General features: G+C 52.2%; 1 protein-coding gene across 3 annotated transcripts in view; it reads left to right on the forward strand.

Annotated features, from left to right (window-relative positions):
- Positions 1-18,612, forward strand: part of Pak4 (p21 (RAC1) activated kinase 4) — a 38,857-nt gene that overhangs the window by 6,950 nt on the left and 13,295 nt on the right. Inside the window, exon 1 of one of the 3 annotated variants that reach the window (XM_085841980.1) lies at positions 6,820-6,840. The exons of 1 other annotated variant lie outside the window; for it this stretch is intronic. The gene's annotated coding sequence lies outside the window, so the exon portion shown is untranslated. Of the gene's footprint in view, positions 1-6,819; positions 6,841-14,244; positions 14,353-18,612 lie in introns of those variants that run through there. One more of the 3 variants, XM_029479962.2, reaches the window with a different exon arrangement.

The following is an 18,612-nucleotide window of genomic DNA, read 5'->3' on the forward strand; positions in this document are numbered from 1 at the left end:
CCCAGGAGCCTCCTGTCTGTACCCATGGGCTTACAGGTCTATGTAGCCTGCCTAGTTTTTTACTTGCGTGCGAGAGAGTTGAACTTGAGTCCTTGTGCTTGCTGAACAGGTTCTCTGTCCACTGAGCTAGTTCCTCAAGTCTCAGTTCTATTGGTTTTAAAAGGCTTGTTACTGTCAAATGTAAAACGATACATAAAATACAGTTATCTGAACCAGGAATTGTAAGGTGACTCTGCATGCTTAGCCCCAGCTCAGAGGCACAGCACTCTAGAGCCCACTCATCTTCCCTCAAATCATGCCCTCCATGGGGCTACCCTACCCTTGGTGGCCATGGTGTGTGTGTGCCCTCCTGAATCCTGGTGCCATCATGGCTGCTTTCAGACTCATATACACGGAATCTTCCAGTCTTTGTACCTCCATTCTTTCCCCTCAGCTCTGTGAAATAGATCTGTTTGGCTGTACAATAACACTTCCTTCATCTTGTTGCTATACCAAATCTGTTTCTGAGTCCCCTGCCATGCTGGGGTGTGTGTGTGTCCACTCTTCTCAGGGTCTCTCATGTCCCTTGCCTTGCCAGCCTTTTCCCACAGACCACTCCCAGGAGCAGAGGCCAGGGTGTCCTTACCATCAGGGGACAACTTGATCATGGTGAGAGTTGGCTTAGTCCACAGCCTCATGGTGTGGTCAGACTTTCTAGTTGACTTTGGACAGGTTTTATTTGTTTTATCTATTGTTTTGCATATTTTGAGACAGTATCTGACAGCATAGCCTAGACTAGCCTCAAGTTCACAACAATTCTCCTGTCTCAACCTCCAAAAAGCTGGGACAGCACTTCTTCAGCCATGTTTCTGTGAATTCAAGCTCTAAGTTGGTGGTGGTGGTGGTGGTGGTGGTGGTGGTGGTGGTGGTGGTGGTGGTGGTGGGAGGAGCTAGGTGGAGGTCCATGTGGGAGGGGCCAAGAGTCAGGGATCCCATGCTAATGCAGTCTAGTTTAGGGATGTAGACCTTGACTAAAGAGTCCCACAAGTAACCAGAAGCAGGCTGTCACCTCTAACCACCTTTTCCTGGGTTTGAGTGGGTTTGAGTACCAGTCTTCCTTGGTTTGTACACCTTGGTCTGGTCCTCACGCCTCCTTCCTCTTACCTCCTCCCCGTTAGTATTGTCCTCTTTCCCCGTATACGCTGACTCCTGGTGCATTTTTTCCTTGCCACCCCCTTCTTCAAACTGCTCCTGCCTTCCTCCTTCCCCCTAGCCCATGAGTCAGACTCTCTTATCCCCCCTTCCCACAGCCCCCATAGTCTGTCCAGCACAGCCAGAGGACACCCTTTGAGGACCTCTTGCAAGGCCCTGGACACCCAGCCCTCACCCTATTGTTCTTGACTCTTCTCTACCAAAGAATTCCTGGAACATTCCAGGCTAAGTCCTACTTCAGAGCCTTTATCCTTTTGACAGCCCTGGTCATCTTGTCAAGTCTCTACCCTCTTTTAGGGGCCTCCTAGCTACAAGTCTACAATAGCACCCCTACACACACACACACACACACACACACACCATGCAGCTGACACCCCAGCTTGCTTGTCCTTGTACTCACAGCATAGTTGCTCAGATCCTGCTGTGGCGTACGTAGTCCCTGAAGGTTTATGGTGCAGTCTTCCATAGCCTATCTTCACATTGGTAGGCTGGGGTGGAGGTTCCATGCTGTTACCTTGTCCCTTACTGTGTTCTCATTGGTTTGTATACAGTGGTTCTAAATGTTGGGGGACTGGCAGAGTGAGTTACACTGACTGGAGGTCACTGTCAGAGTGTGTACTGTGAAACCCAAGTATGGGCATGCCACCTAGAGAGCCATCTGGCCCTAGTTCCTGTGGATGTTCCTTGGGAAGAGCCTAGCGGGGCCTTTGAGGAATTGAACACTGGGGATCAGGTCCCAAGTTGGGCCGAATTTAATGTGGCTGGTAATAATTAGCAGGGACTTGACCAGATGGCCACACTGCAGCCTGGGCCTGTCTGCCATCCCAGGGGTGCCACACCATGTGACCCATTTTCCAGATGAGAATCTGAGCCTTATACCTGTGGGGATTCCTTGGTACAGCCACAGCCTGGTGCCAAGATTATCCTGGTGTCTCTTCCCATGTGATTGGCACCTTCCTGGCAGCCATCAAGCAGGGCAGCTTTTCGTGGCCTTCAAAACTCAAAGGCCCGGTCAAGTTTCCTGCTTGTTCTGCCCTCAGGCTGTCTGCCCTTTTAATTTTCATTTCTCATTTCTGAATAAGAGCCTTTGTTTGCAAGGTGGCACATTTTCTCGTTTCTTTTTGCCTTTTTTTTTAACTTTCATTACTCTCACGAGGATGTGTGCATAGTGCATGTGTGTGAGAGTTCACAAGTGTGCTGTAGTGTGCTTGTGGAGCCAGAGGACGTCACTGTGAATTGGCTTTCTGTTTCCATCTTTACGTGGGTTTTGGGGCTTGGACTTGGGTTGGTACCCATTGGGCAGTCTTGCCTTCCTAGCCTCCCAGTCCATGAATGTGGTGTGTCTTTTTATTTACATCTTCTCTCCTGGCCCTCAGAACAGTGTCATGCTTTCCCAGCAGGGCCCTTGCCTGCTTACTGTGGGTTTATTCCAGCCACTTTATAATGGGGTCTCCACCCTTCACTCCATAAGATGCCTGGCTCCTCAAATTTGACCTTGCAGTGTAAAGACCTCCACAATCCCCTGCTTTTTTTGTGGCTCCATCCTGGGCCTTGCAGAGGATAGGTAGGGTGCCCAGAGAAGCTGTAATTTTCCTGAACAATTTCAGGGGCTAATTAAAGGTTTTCCTTGACTAATCAGCTTACTGTTTAATTATCATGGAACAGGCGGAGAAATGTGGAAGTCTCTGCTAGGGTCTCCCCAGAGTGTGGCAGGAGGAAACCAGGGTTGCCCGTGGTAGGCTTAGCAGGATTTGGGGATACCCTGCATCTCCTATGAGCCAGCCAGAGTCACTGTCCCTTTGTCACCTCCTCTAGTTATTGTCTGCCTAGTTTTCTCACCTTACTTCTTCTGGGGGGACTTGGCTTAGAGGTTAGCACCCTGAGGAAGCCTTTGCAGGTGCTGGCCTGTTGGAGATCAGCCCCGCAGCTGCCTGTAACGTGGCTGCTCAAAGCTGCCCACCACATCCTGAGTAGGACCCTGTGGGGTATGCTTGCCTGGTTCTAGAAGCTGCTGGTCCTGAAGGGACAAGGGCTTTGGGAGTGGAACTCTGAGAAGAGGGCTGGTAGTGGGATGAGGTGCAGACAGGTCCCTCTGGGAGAGGCTGCTGGCTGGCTGCTGGCTGACTGCTGGACCCCATGGGTCCTGGAAGTATCTGGAGGGGGAAGGACCCAGAGATGGCTGCACCAGGCATGATTTCATTCCTTGCATTCCTAAGCAAGGCCCAGACTTCTGGTGGCCCTTAGTGGGGGAGGGTGGCCTGGAGAGAGACCTCTGGACACTGTCCCTGCCCCTCCTTCTGCCCCACTGTCAGCCTCTCTCTGCCTTCCCCTGAGGTCTCAGGACTGACTGAGTTCCTGGCTTGTCCCATTTCATCAGCAGGAAGACTCACCAGGTTTAGGGGATGCAGGGACCCAGGCTCATGCCATTGGACACCACTCCTCACTATAGAGGTTTTCAAAGTGCTTCTGGTGGCCTGAGGGAGAGAGTGACAAGCACACTTGTATTAGCTCTCAGGATGTGTCAGGACCTCCCTGTACTTCAGCACAGTCTGGGGATGCAGGACTGTTACTTGCATTCACAGACAGGGCGGTGGAGGGCCATGGTGATTTCTATGCCACCTCTGCTCCAGGTTTCCATCCCTAAGCCATCCAGAGGACTGAGCAGTACTCTGCACACACTTGCACAGGATCACACACGCACACGCATATTTCTGTGGCCCACCCCCTATCTTGCCCATGTGTGCCTTTCCCATCTCTGGCAGAAGTTTCTCCTGGGAGGCTGGAGGGGATATGTCTGCAGGCCCAGGACATTGTTCCCATGGGAAGGATGCTGACATCACTGGGCCTGCTTCCCACCCTGCCATCACTCCTGGGACTGAAGGATGCAGTGTCCTGGGGTTGCTGTGTCACCTGCAGCCTCTAACCACTCTGTGGGCTCATGTCTGCTCACCACTGCCAGCTATAGTTCTGGCTGTTCGGGTTTGTACTGTCTGCTGACCCTAGTTTGGTGCCAGTAAAGGCTTGTGTTAAAGATGTGTGTTATTTTAATCCCCGACAGCTCTGGCTGTGCCTCCTCCACCTCCTCCAGGCCCCTCCAAGACTGCTTCCTCTCTTTCTCTGGATAAGGCCTGGGCTCAGATGTCCCAGTGCCCACATGTGGCAATGGGGTTATGACTGGCTCCCTGCCAGGGAGGCTGGGGGATTGAGTGAGTCAGCATGTGTATGTGCAGCCTGGAATGGCTGTTGCTGTGTCATTAGGGGTCATTAGTGTCCCCATTGCTGTTGTTACCTTGTGGCAGGGAGGGCCATGCTCCCACAGATTTGCTATAATCTGGGCATCTTCCTTCATAAACCCGGGGCACACAGGAGAACTGCTTCCTACCTGCCCTAGGTCCCTGTCGCCACCTAACAATAGTTGCTATCTGTGGTCCCGATCCTTTTAAAACAAACTCTGAGCATTATGTACTTTAGCCAGGAAGTTTTCAGATTTTTCTCTTGACATGAATCCCATAATAGCCTCACACTTCCCAACTGAGGTCCAGTTGTCCAGTTTGGTCCAGACCAGGTCCAAGGCCTCTTGAGCCGCCTTCCATCTTTACATTGGCTCTTGCACTCTCATGCTCTCTCTCTCTCTCTCTCTCTCTCTCTCTCTCTCTCTCTCTCTCGTGTGTGTGTGTGTGTGTATGTGTGTACATGTGCACAATTTTGAAGCTGTAGCTGTGGGTGAACATCTGGGTTTAATAGTTTAATGAATTGATGTTTGCACAACTGTCATGTTAACTTTGAGGATAAAAATTTTAAAGGGAAAAGAAAACGGTGGTGATGTATACCTGTGTTTCCAGCACCTCTGGAAAGTCCCAGCCCAGGCTGGGAGGGTAGGGAGACTGTCTTATAAACAGACAAACATTGTTGAGCAACAGGACAGAAGAGTGGTGAGGTGCACTGAGTGCCTCCTGCTCCTTCTCTGAACAATGGAGCCTTCATACCCCCTCCTCCATACCTTGTGCAATAATAGCATGGGGCTCACACATCTTATGGCTGGCCTCACTGCTCTCCCATGTCTCTAGCATGGGCACAGAAGAGCCACCAGGGGCTGCCACTGCCCTCAGGACAGTTTATTTGATCTAAAATAATTTCTTCTACCCTGTGGAACTAGCTACAGCGGGTCTGGACAGGGATACTCGGACCAGGATGTTCTGTGTCACAGGAGTAGAACTTGGGAGTGCCTAAGTGTATGGCGAGGTGTTTGTGGCCTGGGCTCTGAGGGTTCTAGGTCTCTGTCTTCCAGCTTTTGTCCCCCAATGCAGCAGGATGTGAGGGGCCTGCTGTGTTTATGGAAAAGGCAGGGTGTAGGCAGGAATGGGCTAGAGGCAGAGGGACTGAGCCAACACAACACATATGTAGAAGGTCGAGGGCTCAGCTTAGTCTACAATGCAAAGTCTAACCCTGTACAAAGTGTGGAAAGTTCTGGGTTCTCTTCAGTGCCTAGGTATCAAGCAAATATCGCGTGGACCACCCAGACCAGGGGAGAAGCGCTGGCAGCTGCCAGGAAGCTCCTTTCCAGAAGTTCTTAGTAGAGCTAGCTCTCGCTTCCGGCCTCCCTCCTTCCCTTTTACTGCCCAAAGGAGAACAGAGAACCAGGCGCCTGCTGTGCTGGGTCCTCTGCCCAGGGACCACCCCTTGTGGTCGCTGCAGCACTCCACGTCTTTCCCTAGGTGGGAATGGCATGAGGTTGGCATCTCCTGGCCACAGCTTGCTCTCTGGTCTTTTGCTCTCGAGAGCTCTCCAGCCAGTGAAGGAAATGCCAGCAGAAGTGCTCTCCAGCCTGGCCCTGCTCAGGGCTTGTCCTGTCCAGGCCCCTCCACCTGCCTCCCACCCAGCCCGGCACTGAAAACTTGGGAGATCCTGGCTCTTCCAAGGATGGGGATCAGTTTCAGTCCTGTGCTCTGTAAAGGGGCTGTGATGTCTCCTGGAGGGACTGTGCACCAGCAGGAAGTCTCTCTTTTCTGACCCTGTGCCACCCTGGTTCCCCTCAGGGAAGCCACTGTAGTGATTACTCCCAAGGGTCCAGGTCGGAAGCTCTGCTACTGGATTAGTAGTTTGCAGTGCAAACCTTACTCCCACCTCCATGAGCCTCACTTTCCCATTTTAGAATCTGTGTACAGGCTAGTTCATCACAGTAAGGCACTCGGGTGCTGGCACCTTAGTGTCCTCAGTGGCAGCTGTGGGAGTTACATCTCTGCTTGGTATCCTAAACACCTGACAGAAGCAGCCGAAGGAAGGAGAGGTCTGTCTGGGCTCGGGCTTGATTGAGCATACAGTTTATCATGGCAGGGAAGGCACCGGGCAGAAGAGTAAGGCAGCTGATATGATGTCTACCTTCAGGAAGCAGAGAGTGGTGAGTGCTGGCACTCTTTCTCAGAGGGTGTGTGTGTGTGGGGGGGGGGGGTTAGATCCTCTGGAGTCATAGGTATTTGTGGGTCATGAGAGCTGGGAACAGAACTCATGTCCTCTGGAAGAGCGGCAAGCTCTCTTAACCAGTGAGCCATGTCTCCAGCCTGGCCCCTTCTCCTTTTCACACTGCAGCCCATGGACTGGTGCTGCACATTGAGGAGGACTCTTCCCGACTCAGCTAACCAGTGTGTAGAGGTAGGTTTCTGTAGTGGTTTTATCCAGAGCTTGGCAGCCACAACAATATTGTCCTTACTGCCTTTCACTCACTTGTCCCTTCATGCTGGGTGAGGCTGAGGGCCAGCACTAGTGAGAACTCCTGTTCTAGGGGCAGCAGACTGAGGGCTGCCATGGTGACGCCCATCTGTGAAACCAGAAGTGGCTGCCTGGAGGGGGAAATCTGTAGGCTGAGGCCGGGAATAGGAACTGGTTTGTGGAAGAAGAAGTGGAGAGGAGAGAAGAGCATGTTCTAGGCTAAAAGATCTGAGTGTGGTCATGGGCGTGGTCCTTGCACTCCACTTCTGCAAGTCATGAGTTTGAAGCCAGCCTGGACCACCTAATGAAGCTTTGTTCAAAACAAAACAAAGGCTAAAAGATGGGAGCAGGTCTGTCATTTAAAGAAGTTACTAATGTTCTTAAGTAAAGTTATATTTTGAGGTACCTGTGGGTTCACACTGCAATTGTAAGGCATTATGAGCCAGATCTACCACAGTCTTCCTTCATCTCTCCTCAGTCAGAACAGCTTGCAGAGTCACCCAGGTCCCCATCAGGATGTGGACTTTGATCTGATCAAGGCCGAACATTCCATCACTAGCGTCCCTCCCCTCTGAGGCCTGTTCCAGCCACACCCCTTCCCACCCTTAACCTTTCCCCAGTTTTATAATTCTCTCATTTTAGGAATCCTTCCACAGAGAACCTTCTGGAATTGTCTTCAGCCATGCAACCTAGTTCTTGGGAGATGCTTGCAGATGGTTGTGCATGTTGGGCCCCCCCTCCCCCACTGTTGCTGGGTGGCACTCATGGATCCCCAGGGTGTCGCACCATCCACCATGGAGGACACCTGCTTCTTTCTAGTTTCTGGCTATTACAAGGAAAGCCTTCGTAAACATTCCTAGAGTGGTTTGTGTATGGAGTATACATTTTCGTTTTTCTGGGACAAATACCCCAACGTGTAATTGCTCGGTGGTGTGACAGTTATAGGTTTTAAGGAGGATACCAGGCTGCTTTTCAGAGTGGCTGCGCCATTTCCCACTGCCATCAGCAGCGCAGCACAAGCAGGGTGCTGCTTCTCGGCAGGCTCGCCAGCACTTGCACTGTCACTATTTTTTATTTTAACTCTTGTGGTAAATGTGTAGCGCTGTCTCGCAGTCGCCTTAATGCGTGTCTCTCTGGCTAATGGCTAATGCTGTTGAACATTCGGTGTGCTTATCTGCCATCTGTGGATCTGCTTCGGTGACAAGTCTTCTGGCTTCTGCTCACTTTATTGAACTGTTTGCTTTTTTACTGTTCAATTCTGTGAGTGCTTTATCTTAGGCACCAGGCCTTTGTCAGATATGTGGCTTTAAATGTTTCTCAGTCTGTTGCTTGCCTTTCCTTTCCTCCTTCAGTACTAGGGATTGAACCTAGGGCCTCTTGGGTGTGCTAGGCAAGCACTCTACCACAGAGCCACATCTCTGGCTGTGGCTTGTCTCTTTACCCTTTCACATGAACTTTTGCAGAAAAAAAGTCTTCTTTAAACAAAAAATTTTATTTTTAAGTATTTAGATATTTGTATGTGTCCTGGTGTTTTGCCATGCATGTATGTGTGCATGTATGTATATGCACATGTATGTGCCTAGTGCCTGCAATGTCCAAAAGAGGGCATTGGATTCATTCCCTGGGACTGGAATTCAGATACTTGTGAGCCCCTAGTAGGTACTGAACTTGGATCTTCTGGTAGAGCAGCCAGTGCTCTTAATGCAGAAAGTCTCAAATTTTGGTGAGGTCACTACACTGATTCCTCTTTTGTGCCCTGTGCCTTCGGTGTGCAGTCTGAGAACCGTGAGCTGAGCTCTGCAGGGTTTCTCCATGTGTGAGTGCTGGAGATGGACTCAGGCCGCTCCCTGCGGTTGCTGAGCAGGTACCCCTGGGCCTCTTACTGTTTACCAACCATGAGTTGCCCTGGCTGGCTGTGAACTCAGTCTATAATCCAGGCAAGCCTTCAATTTAGAACCTTCCTGCCTCACCCTGGTTTTGTTTTGTGGACATTTTCGGGGCACGATGGATCCTTTGTGTGTGGTGTGGTTTCTGTCAGGTTCCTTTCCGTGTGTTTAGAGGATGCCAGTTGCTCCAGAACCTTTCATGGAAGATGGTGCCTTCAGTTGATTTTTCCCAGTTACCACAGTCTACTGTCACCTCATGCTTACCAAGATATCCTTTCCCAAACAAACAGAAGAATAGGCATGCTGGCTCAGGCCTGCAGTCCTGGCTCTCAGAAGGAAGGGGCAGGGAGATCTTTGCCCAGCTGGCCTGGGCAGTGAAGTGAGCTCCTGGTGGGGCGTGGGTACTGAGGGGGGTACTGCAGGGATGCAGGGACTGGGCAGATAGAAGACGTGGGCCTTAGCTTATCTCAGGCAGCCACCTGAAATGAGACACAGCTTGCCCTCCCTATAAAATTTACCACAGAACATGGACTGTGCACAGGACCTGCCACTTCTCTCCCAGGTACACATTAAAGAAGTGAAAGCAGGCCAGATATGGTGGCACACACCCGTAATCCCAGCACTTGGGAGGCAGAGGCAGAGGCAAGTGTATCTCTGTGAGTTCAAGGCCAGCCTGGGCTACAGAGGAGTTCCAGGACAGCCAAGGCTGTTTAGAGAAAAGGAAAAAACAGACAAACAAACAAACAAAAAACTCCAAAGACAAAACAAAGGTAAAAACCTGGGAGCAGGGAGTGGAGCAATATTTGTACATTCAGTTCTGTGCAGTGTCCTTCACAGCAGCCAGAAGGTGGGAACAACCCTGCAGCCCCCCATGAATGGAGGAAAACCAGCAGGTACACATATGGCACATTATTCAGCCATAGACAGGGGTGAAGCCTGGTAGATGCTATTGTGTGACTGCACCTTAAAAGCTTTGCGCTCAGTAGAAAACAGCCAGGCCTAAGGAAGAGTGATTGTGTGACCCCACCGGTGTGCAGGGCCTACAATAGCTCAGGGGGCAGCAGGTAGAAGAGGTTATGGGATGGGTGGAGTGAGGGGATGGAGGGAGTGAGGCCCTTTCGATGGCTAAAGGCTGGGGTAAAAAAAAGTGCTGAAGGTTCTACAATACTCAGAGTATAGAAAGACATTGGGCTGTTCACTTCTAGGTGAAAATGATAAATATTGTGTGTCTTTTACCACAGTGGGAAAGTGTATTTTAAGAATCTCGTTGGTTTTCTGAGACTCACATGTGTCCCTGGCAAAACTAGAGCTCACCGAGCTCACCATGACATCCCTTGTTTTGCCTCTTGGGTGCTTTACACGAGTACACTACCATACAGGGCGTAAAGCCCAGTCCACGGGCTGGAGAGGAGGCTCAGAGGCTCAGAGCACTGGCTGCTGTTGTAGAGGGCCTGGATTTGGGTTCTAGTACCAAGCTCACAGCTGTCTGTAACTGCAGTCCCAGGAGATCCAGTGCCCTCTTCTGACTTCTGTGGGCACTGCACATACACGTCCACAGGCATACACATGCATAAGATGAAAATAAATCCCTAAAAAATGAAGACAATCAAGTCATTTTGGTTGGAGGCCAGAGGTTGATTTCCTCAGGTACTTTCCACACCGTTGAGGCTGGATCTCACTGAATCTGTACCTCACTAATTAGGCTAGACCCACTGGCTAGTGAGCTTCAAGTGTCAGCCTGTCCCCACCTTCCCAGCACTGGGATTACAGACACATGCTACTATACAAAGCTTTTCACATGGGTGCATACTTAGGTATGGGTCTTCATACTTAGGTAGCAGGCACTTTACCAGCTGAGCCATCTTCCTAATGTTGCTTTTCTTAGAAGATGAAATGTTAGCTGTCCCCATCCATAGCCCCACTATCCTGGCTACCATCACCACCTCTCTGGCCCATGCTCCATTCTGACTGCTCTTCTCCACACCCATTCTGGTCTACTGGATCCTGCCTTCCCCCAAGCAAAGTTACCTCCTTAAGCGCATGCATGCCTGTCCCGGGCAGCCTGCCACAGCTCCTCACGGCCTGCCTCCATTCCTGCCACAGCTCCTCACGGCCTGCCTCCATTACTTTGTCCTCCCCTCAGGCCCTGTCCTTGCTGCCCCTCCACCTAGCCTGTAGGTGAAATTCCAAGTCCCATTTGTGTGATACCTAATCAGAAGGCCCATGGGGCATCTGGTGGATACATGGTGACCTCTTGCTGAGGACCAAGTGCAGGGAAGGAAGTTGCATGTGGCTACGGCAGGCGACTGCGACTGGGTAAGAGTGGGTGGAAATGAGGGCAGATGTGGGCATGGCCCTGGGGCTCCTGGTAGGGAGATGGCTGTAACTGTGAGGCCCCAGCTGGTTTTCAACAGAAAGGAACACGGTCAGATTAGCTTCACAAAGGTCCACCCGACCCAGCAGAAAAGCAGCAAAGGTATTGAATAGACACTTAGTGGAAGAGAACAATCACTCTACCAGCTTCTATAAGCATGAGAGGATGCTCAATGGATAGAAGTAGAAAATGCAAATGAAAACCAGGCTGAGCTGAGCAGTGAGGGGGCAGACCACTCCTGTGCTGCAGAGAACAGAGATGGATTGGCCCACTGATGCTGCAGGTGAGGGATGGCAGCCCTAGGCTTGCTGAGGGGCTGGGAATGGCGAAGTCCTGGTGCAGGGACACTTGCATTGCCCACAGCCATGCTGGCAGCACCTGCAAGATGCCTGCTGTGCCCTGTTAGCATCTCTGCACTGCTACCATCCTGGCCCCATGGAGCTGGTCACCACAGCACTTAAGGGGGCCACCTAAGGGGAAGACCAGCAGCCTGCAAAATGAGGCATGGTGAGAATTGTAAGATGTACATCTAAACATGCATGCATAGTCTTTTCCTTTAGCTCCATGACTTGGTGTTAGGATGCATGCTGAAAATTACCTGACACTGATATTACAGTAGGACCGTTAACCGCTTTCTTGCCCCCTCCAGGGGAAGAGAGGGATGGTGCCGTCCTTTCTCTGCACTCTCAAAGCTCCTGGTCCTTCCCCTAACCTAGACTTGTGGCCCTGTGTGCTAGGAAAGCTGAGCCATGCGCAGCCCCGTCCCTCACTGGGGTCTAAGCAAGGGCTCCATGTTAGGCTGCATCCGCTTGCATTGTCATGGGGGTGAAGTAAGGTCTTGCTGTGTAGCCCTGGCTGGCTTGGCATTTGCTTGTATCCTAGAGAGGCCTCACGTGGCAATCCTGCTGCCTCAGCCAACAGAGTGACCCACCACGTCTGGCTGCTTTCTTGTTTGATATTGAGATAAGGTCTCACCTAGTTGCTCAGGATGACCTTGAATTCACTGTAGCCCACATAGGCCTTGACCTTGGGGTGATCCTCCTGACTCTTGGGACCATCATCCTTTGCTTTTCCTTTTTGTTTTGTCACCTTTGGCAAAGTCTCAGAGCTGACTCCTCTCTGGACATTTGTGCTTTATCATGATAGGTCCTCAGTCCTGTTACAGAGGACTCCATGCAGGTCAGCCATCAGCTTCCAAGCTGCCCTTGTAGGGACCCAGGAGGTCACAGTGGAGGTCCTGGTTCCCGTGTCTGGTGAACCTTAGCATGGACTCATGGGCTAGCACCTTGCTTGTGTTGTACCCACAAGAGTACTTACCAGGTCTTCAGTGTGTTTCCACCTGACTGCTGCGGCCGATGGCCTCCGTCCTCCCTCCCAAGCGCCGTGTGGCAGGGCATGCTTCGAAGTAGGACAAGGTGCTGTGTATGTCACATGTTGCATTTTGTAGGGTTCTTTAAAGTGTGCAGGTGTGTTCACAGAACTCATGGGTCTCTCCAAAGGAAAAACGCAAGGGCAGTGGGGTGGGCATATCCTGCCTCTATTTACCCTTTGGTGCCTTTTGGCATTGGTACCATGTGACTGTAACTAGAAACACAGGCAAAGATGAAAAGGACAGAGACAGACAAGCTCCTGTGTGACAAGCCATGATTAGTGAGTCACCCACTCAGCACTCCTCCTCTTGGACCTGTTTCCTGGAGCTGACCAGAGCTGGTCAGGCTGCATCACCTCCCCCACCAGAGCTCAAACCTGCTGGTCTGGTTTGGGGAGGTGGCCCTATCTGGCTTGTCTCTGGGTGATTGCTTCCTAGGTACCCTGCCCCCACAGGGAGGTGGTAACCAGAGACCTGGGAATGTGGGGTCTCACAGGCTCTCTTCTGTGGTGGGGAGGAGGTGAGACTAGAGGGACACAAGTGGCACTGTCTACTTGTTGGTTGTCCCCACTGTCTTTATAGGGACCACAAGCCAGTAACGGGCCCTTTGCTCATTAGACCAGAGCCTTCTAGCCCCCTCTCAAACAGGGCTAGTTTTGGTCAGATTACCTACCACTGAGTCCTCATGTATGCTATGAGCTAGGTAGATTCGGGAGCTACAGACAGTAGGAGACAAGAGATCATAGCTGCCTGGGCCAGGGCCAGGCCCCGAGGCCACGTGTGGGCAGCCTGGGCTGATAGGAAATGCTTCCTGAGCAGGTTCAAGAGGCAGGCTCTGGTTGGACCCTCACTCGCTTTTGGTCCCGGAAAGACACAGTCTGAGAGGCTGCCTGGACAGATCCTTTCATTGAGAGACTGCACAGGAGACCCCTGCTCAGGGGTAGCAGCCAGCTGGGCTTTTCAGAACAGATCCGGAGCAGAGGGAGGGAAAATACCCATTCCAGAGCGGCTTGTTCAGGATGGAGGCTCTGAGCAACACTGCCTCATTCAAAGCAGCTAGTTAAGGGCACAGGCGTCAGGGGAATCCTTAGGCCAGTCACACAACCTCTCTGGACTGCTCTCTGGCTGCTCTGCTGTAAAAGAGGCCTGCAAACGTGGCTGCCCTGTGCTGGGCACTGCTCCTTCAGAGTGAGCCACTCACCACAGGGAGGTTAGTGTGGCATGTATTGGTCCCAGCTCTACGCCATCCTCCCTCCCATCATCCTTATCTCCACTTTCCACTCCCCTGTTTGTACTGCTTGCTGTAATCCAAGCTCAGGGGAAAAAGAGGATGGGGCCTACACCCCACCTCAGATTTCCCACCTAGCCCACTCTGAGGTCTCCAGAGGCACATCTTATACCCATTGGTCCAGAAGCCACCCTCTAGTGTGCAGTCTAGCTAAGCCCTGGTTTCCTGGGCCTCTGTTATCCAGTGTGTGTGTGGAGGAGGAGTTAGTAAGATGGGTGTGCCTGTTGTAGTGGGGGCAAGTCCTGCTGAGACCAGGCTGTGGCTGGGGTCCTTGCCAACCCTCCTCTCTGGCACAGCTACTGGCTCTAGCCCCACCTTCCGCCTCCCTGCCTCCCGCCCTCTGTGGGTGGGAGCCTCAGCCCCAGCTGAGCTGTTACCGCGGCTAGGCTGTCCCCACCACTGTTAGCCTAGGGTGCATAGCCAGCTGATCAGTCTCAGGGTGCCCTGAAGCCTGTTCCTGCCCTCCTCTGCACTGGGAGGTCTGACTACCAGTTGCCCTTGGAGAGGTAGCCCAGGAAGTCAGAAGAGGATGGTGGAGGTAAGCAGGCTGCCTGTGGACCTCTAGGAGAGGGCGGGACTGGCCACTGGAGCCAGTGTGACTATGTGGGACGGGCCACACCTTTCTTGAATCCAGGGGTGGAGTAACTCTGGTTCCCATGTGTGAGGGTACAGGCTCCTGGGGAGTTGGTGTCTGAGCACAAGCCTCTGTGCCAACAACTTCCTGATGACCCTTGAGTAGACAGTGTTGGGGGTCAGGAACTCAGTGCTTGCTAAGTGCATGGGCCTGTAGTTGTGAGGATCTCAGGTCTAACCTTGTAGCTTGGGTTGTAGTCCTCAGTATATCTTTCAGCAGGTCTGGCAGTTATAAGATACAAGGATGTATGTACATGTGCCTGCAGAGATGTTGGGACCTGTTACATATAACAGCTCTTGTAGTATGACTATAGGTATCTTTAGGGAGTGCTCCCACTGCCTTTTTGGAGGTGGGGAAGCATCATATTTCATAGGGGTTTACGGTGGGTTGCTCAAACCCCAGCCCTTCCACTTGCTAAGACTGACCCTACAAGCTATGTCCATGAATTCTCTCTGGTGCCTCCCAAGCTTCCTCCACCAGGCTACGCTGAGACTTGTGTTTGAGGGGCAGGAACTCAGCTCCGAGCTTACCTCACCATGCTGTACAGTAAGCACTGGCCCAACCACCGCCTCCCGGCTCACGCCCCCATGACAGCTGTCACTCACATGCTTAGGTTGCTGTAAGATAGAGAATGGGGGACTATGATTTCCAGCTAGTCATGCTAACTGCGTGTATCTTGAGATCCAGTACACCCATCTGTCTGTGGGCTTGTTTGGGTTACTGTTGCAGGGTCTGTGATATGACAGTGTACATTGTACTAATACTTATCACTGGCTGCATGGCATGCGCCAAGGTGTGTGAGGTGCCGAATATTGTGTGGCATGGCAGGGCTGTGGACAGGAGCCTCCTTTCTACCTGTCCTTCCTCCAGGGATTCAGGGGACTCTTAGGTTTTCAGTGGCAGCCATCGCATCCTGGGCACTTACTAGGCACTATGGGGATGAGTCCAGGATGCCTGCGCCTGGCCAGATCGGAGGCAGTAGCTGGCCAGGCAGCTTCTCATTCAGCCTTCCTCTGCAGTTCACTCTTCTCGCCCATGGTGCATACAGCTGGGGATACAACATTCCCCATCCTAACCCCCAGGCAAAGTGTCGTGCTGGAGGGGACTGTAACCAGAAGCAGCAGCAGGGATGGAAACAGCAGCAGCTGTGTGAGCCCCATGGCAGACCCTGTTCTACATACGTGACTTGTGTTGTGTAAATATTCTCAGCAGGTAGGGACTGTCACAGTCTGTGGTTTGCAGACAGAACACTGAGGTCCAGAGAGGTTAGATGACTTGTCCACGGGTGTGTGGCTGGAATGGCTGAGCCAGCACCTGGGTCTGGACAGTCTGCTCATAGGCCCACAGAGCACCTTGTACTGAGTGGCCGAGAGAGACAGGCCCTATGCAAATGGGGCTGTCCTTCTAGCAGGAAGATGTCCATAGAAGATCACCCAGACAGGATGGAAAGAATAATTGTGACAGACCTTCAAGGAGATACTGTCCTGGCAGCTTAGAGAAAGAGGGCAGGGTAAGGTGGTAACGGCTGTGAGGTTGGGGAGTTTCTGGGCCCATCCTGTGCATGGCCTGCTGGGGGAAGACAGTGTTGCCTCTGGCCAGGATGAAGAGAGCACAGTGGTAATGGCTTCCCACGTGTCTCAAACATCCCAGCACCAGGGCACAATCTCTGAGTCATCACTTTGTGGGGCTGTCCCTATTGCAGGGACTCATTGCCAGGGCTTGGGCTCTTATTGTGGACGGCAAAAGCTGCCCTCAGGTTTCCCTCCAAGGCATGGCTTAGCTAGGCGTGCCTCCCTGGAGTGTGAGGACCTGTGGCAGCTTCAGTGAGATGCCCTTGGTCCTGGTTAAGACACACCAAGCTTCCTCACTGGATTCCTAGGTGTCTCAGGTGATGTCCAGGCAGCTTAGGACAGAGGCTCTGGGGAACCCTGTTTGCCCCATCTCCTTCCCTGTGTGTTCATGGTCCAGACTCATCTCTGTGACAAGGTTAGTACACATCTCCCCAGATATTCACTGAGTGTCTGTGTGTGTCAGACCCTGCTCAAGGTGCTAGGGGCGGGGTGCTCAGAGGAAGGGGCCTAGAGTCAAAAGGACTATGGTGCCAGAGGGTGATAAGGGTCACAGGGAAGTAGAAAGTTGTGCACCCAATTTTGTTAGGTATCAAGGTAGCCTCTCTTGAGGGTTGGTTGGTTGATTGGTTGGTTGGTTGGTTGGTTGATTGGTTGGTTGGTTGGTTGGTTTTTAGAGACGGGTTCTCTGTGTAGCCCTGGCTGTCCTAGAACTTACTTTGTAGACCAGGCTGCCCTTAAACTCAGAGATCTGCCTGGCTCTACCTCCTGAGTGCTAGGATTTAAAGGCATGTGCCGACATTGTCGTCTGGCTGCCTCTCAAGGCACTAAGACGTGAATGTAAAGAAGTCAACCGAGGTTCTGAGCAGAAGGCTTAGGTACAAAGCTGGGACAGGCATTGATGTCCCAGTTTGGATGTCAGCTAGACGATGGGGGGCGGGGGGGAGCAGGTGTGTGAGATGTGCAGGTCTCTAGCAGGTAGGACTGTGTGATGTCCATTGGAGTCACACCTTTAACATTCCCTCCCCATGGCAGCTTCTCTGCTCTTAGGGGTCTGGCCATTGTCAACAGTTGTCTCTGCCTCCCCTTAGGTCCTTCCTATGAAATGGAGGCCCTGGCTGGAGCAAGGACCACTGAGAAGCAATACAGTGGTGGGGTGTTACAAGGCCTTTGTGGGATGGAGTGGGTATCCCTGAACAGTGATTTCACTTTTGTAGCCCTCAGTTTCCTGGTTTGGGAAACAGGAAGGAAGAGGTCTCCCCAGCCACCTAGATCTGTTTGCGGGACCCATGGTAGACCAGTGTATGTACCTGGTACATGCCTGCTGTGTAAGCCACCAGTGTTGCAGACTGACAGCTTTGGACAGGCTGACACTATCATGCTGGGGAAGAGGGGGTGCGCTAAGCTCTCTTGAGTGGACAAACTGGAGGCCAGTGTGCCCAGGCCCAGCCAGGTGCTGGAGTAAGCTATGCCAAGCAAGCTGGGCCTGTAGAGTTCACATTCCGTGCCCTGGCACCATCTTGAACCTTGGTTTTTGGACTGAGCAAAACCTGCCCACTTTACCCATGCCACAGCCCCTAGGGTGTCCTGTCTGCCTTATCTCCTGCTGACTTGTCATAGCCATCTCCCTGGCTCCTGCTGTCCCTCCCCTGCCTAGATCTTTCTGTATCTTCATCTTACTTGGGAAAAACAAGCCCTTGCTATGGCCCACAGGTGCCACCCGATCTGCCTGGTCACCAGCCTGTGTTGTTTAACCCCACTCTCCCCTTACCTCCCCAATATAGCCACCAGGCCTTCTTGGCTACATCCAGCAAGTGCCTGCCTCAGCACCTTCGCCCTGCCGTTTCTTACCTCCTGGCTGCCCCTCTTCCTGAGCACAGAACATCTTTGGTCTCATGCACTCAAGGACTGCATTGACAGTTCCTGCCTCTTTTGCCTGCGCTCTGAGCCTGCCTTTATTTCCTCTCAGGACTTAAGTCTGCCCACAGACCTTGGATGGACCTGGTTTAATGATTGTCATCTTTCCCCAGTGTGAACCCTGCAGCAACTCTGCAGAGCTGAGGGCCCAGCAGGCTCCACCTCAGTTGTCTGTGCACTCAAATGGATAGGGAGGTGAAGGCCCAGCAACTATGACCGGTCACTTGTGATTGGGCAGTGTATGATGAGGAAGATGGGGCCATCTAGGAGGAGTTAGGACTACCTGGAAGAAGTGAGTGCGACGTGGGACACATTTACATGGCGTAGGTCAGGGCTGTGGCTTGACAGCCAGAGCTGACTGTGGGGGAGTGGGTGTGGGCTCAAGAATGCCAGAGCCAGACACTGTTGCAGCTCAGTCCTGGAAAACAAGGGGTACACTGAGGCAGGGAGGGCTTTCCTGGAGCTGGCGGCTCATTCCCTCAGGAGCATGGGAGATGGATGCATCTGCCTCTCGTGAAAGGTTGAGAGCAGAGCAGGGGCGCAGGGGGGACTAGAAAACTGAGTATCCCACAGTTGAAGAATCAGAGATTAAAGAAATGAAAAAAGCATTTTAAAATATGGTCATTTTTAGTGTGCATCCTTGGCTGGAGGGAGCTGCTGGCCATACTGCTCCATCTGT

Source organism: Mus caroli, unplaced genomic scaffold (assembly GCF_978045245.1).
Source record: "Mus caroli unplaced genomic scaffold, Mus_caroli_1 scaffold_8, whole genome shotgun sequence".
Classification (NCBI taxonomy): Eukaryota; Metazoa; Chordata; class Mammalia; order Rodentia; family Muridae; genus Mus; species Mus caroli.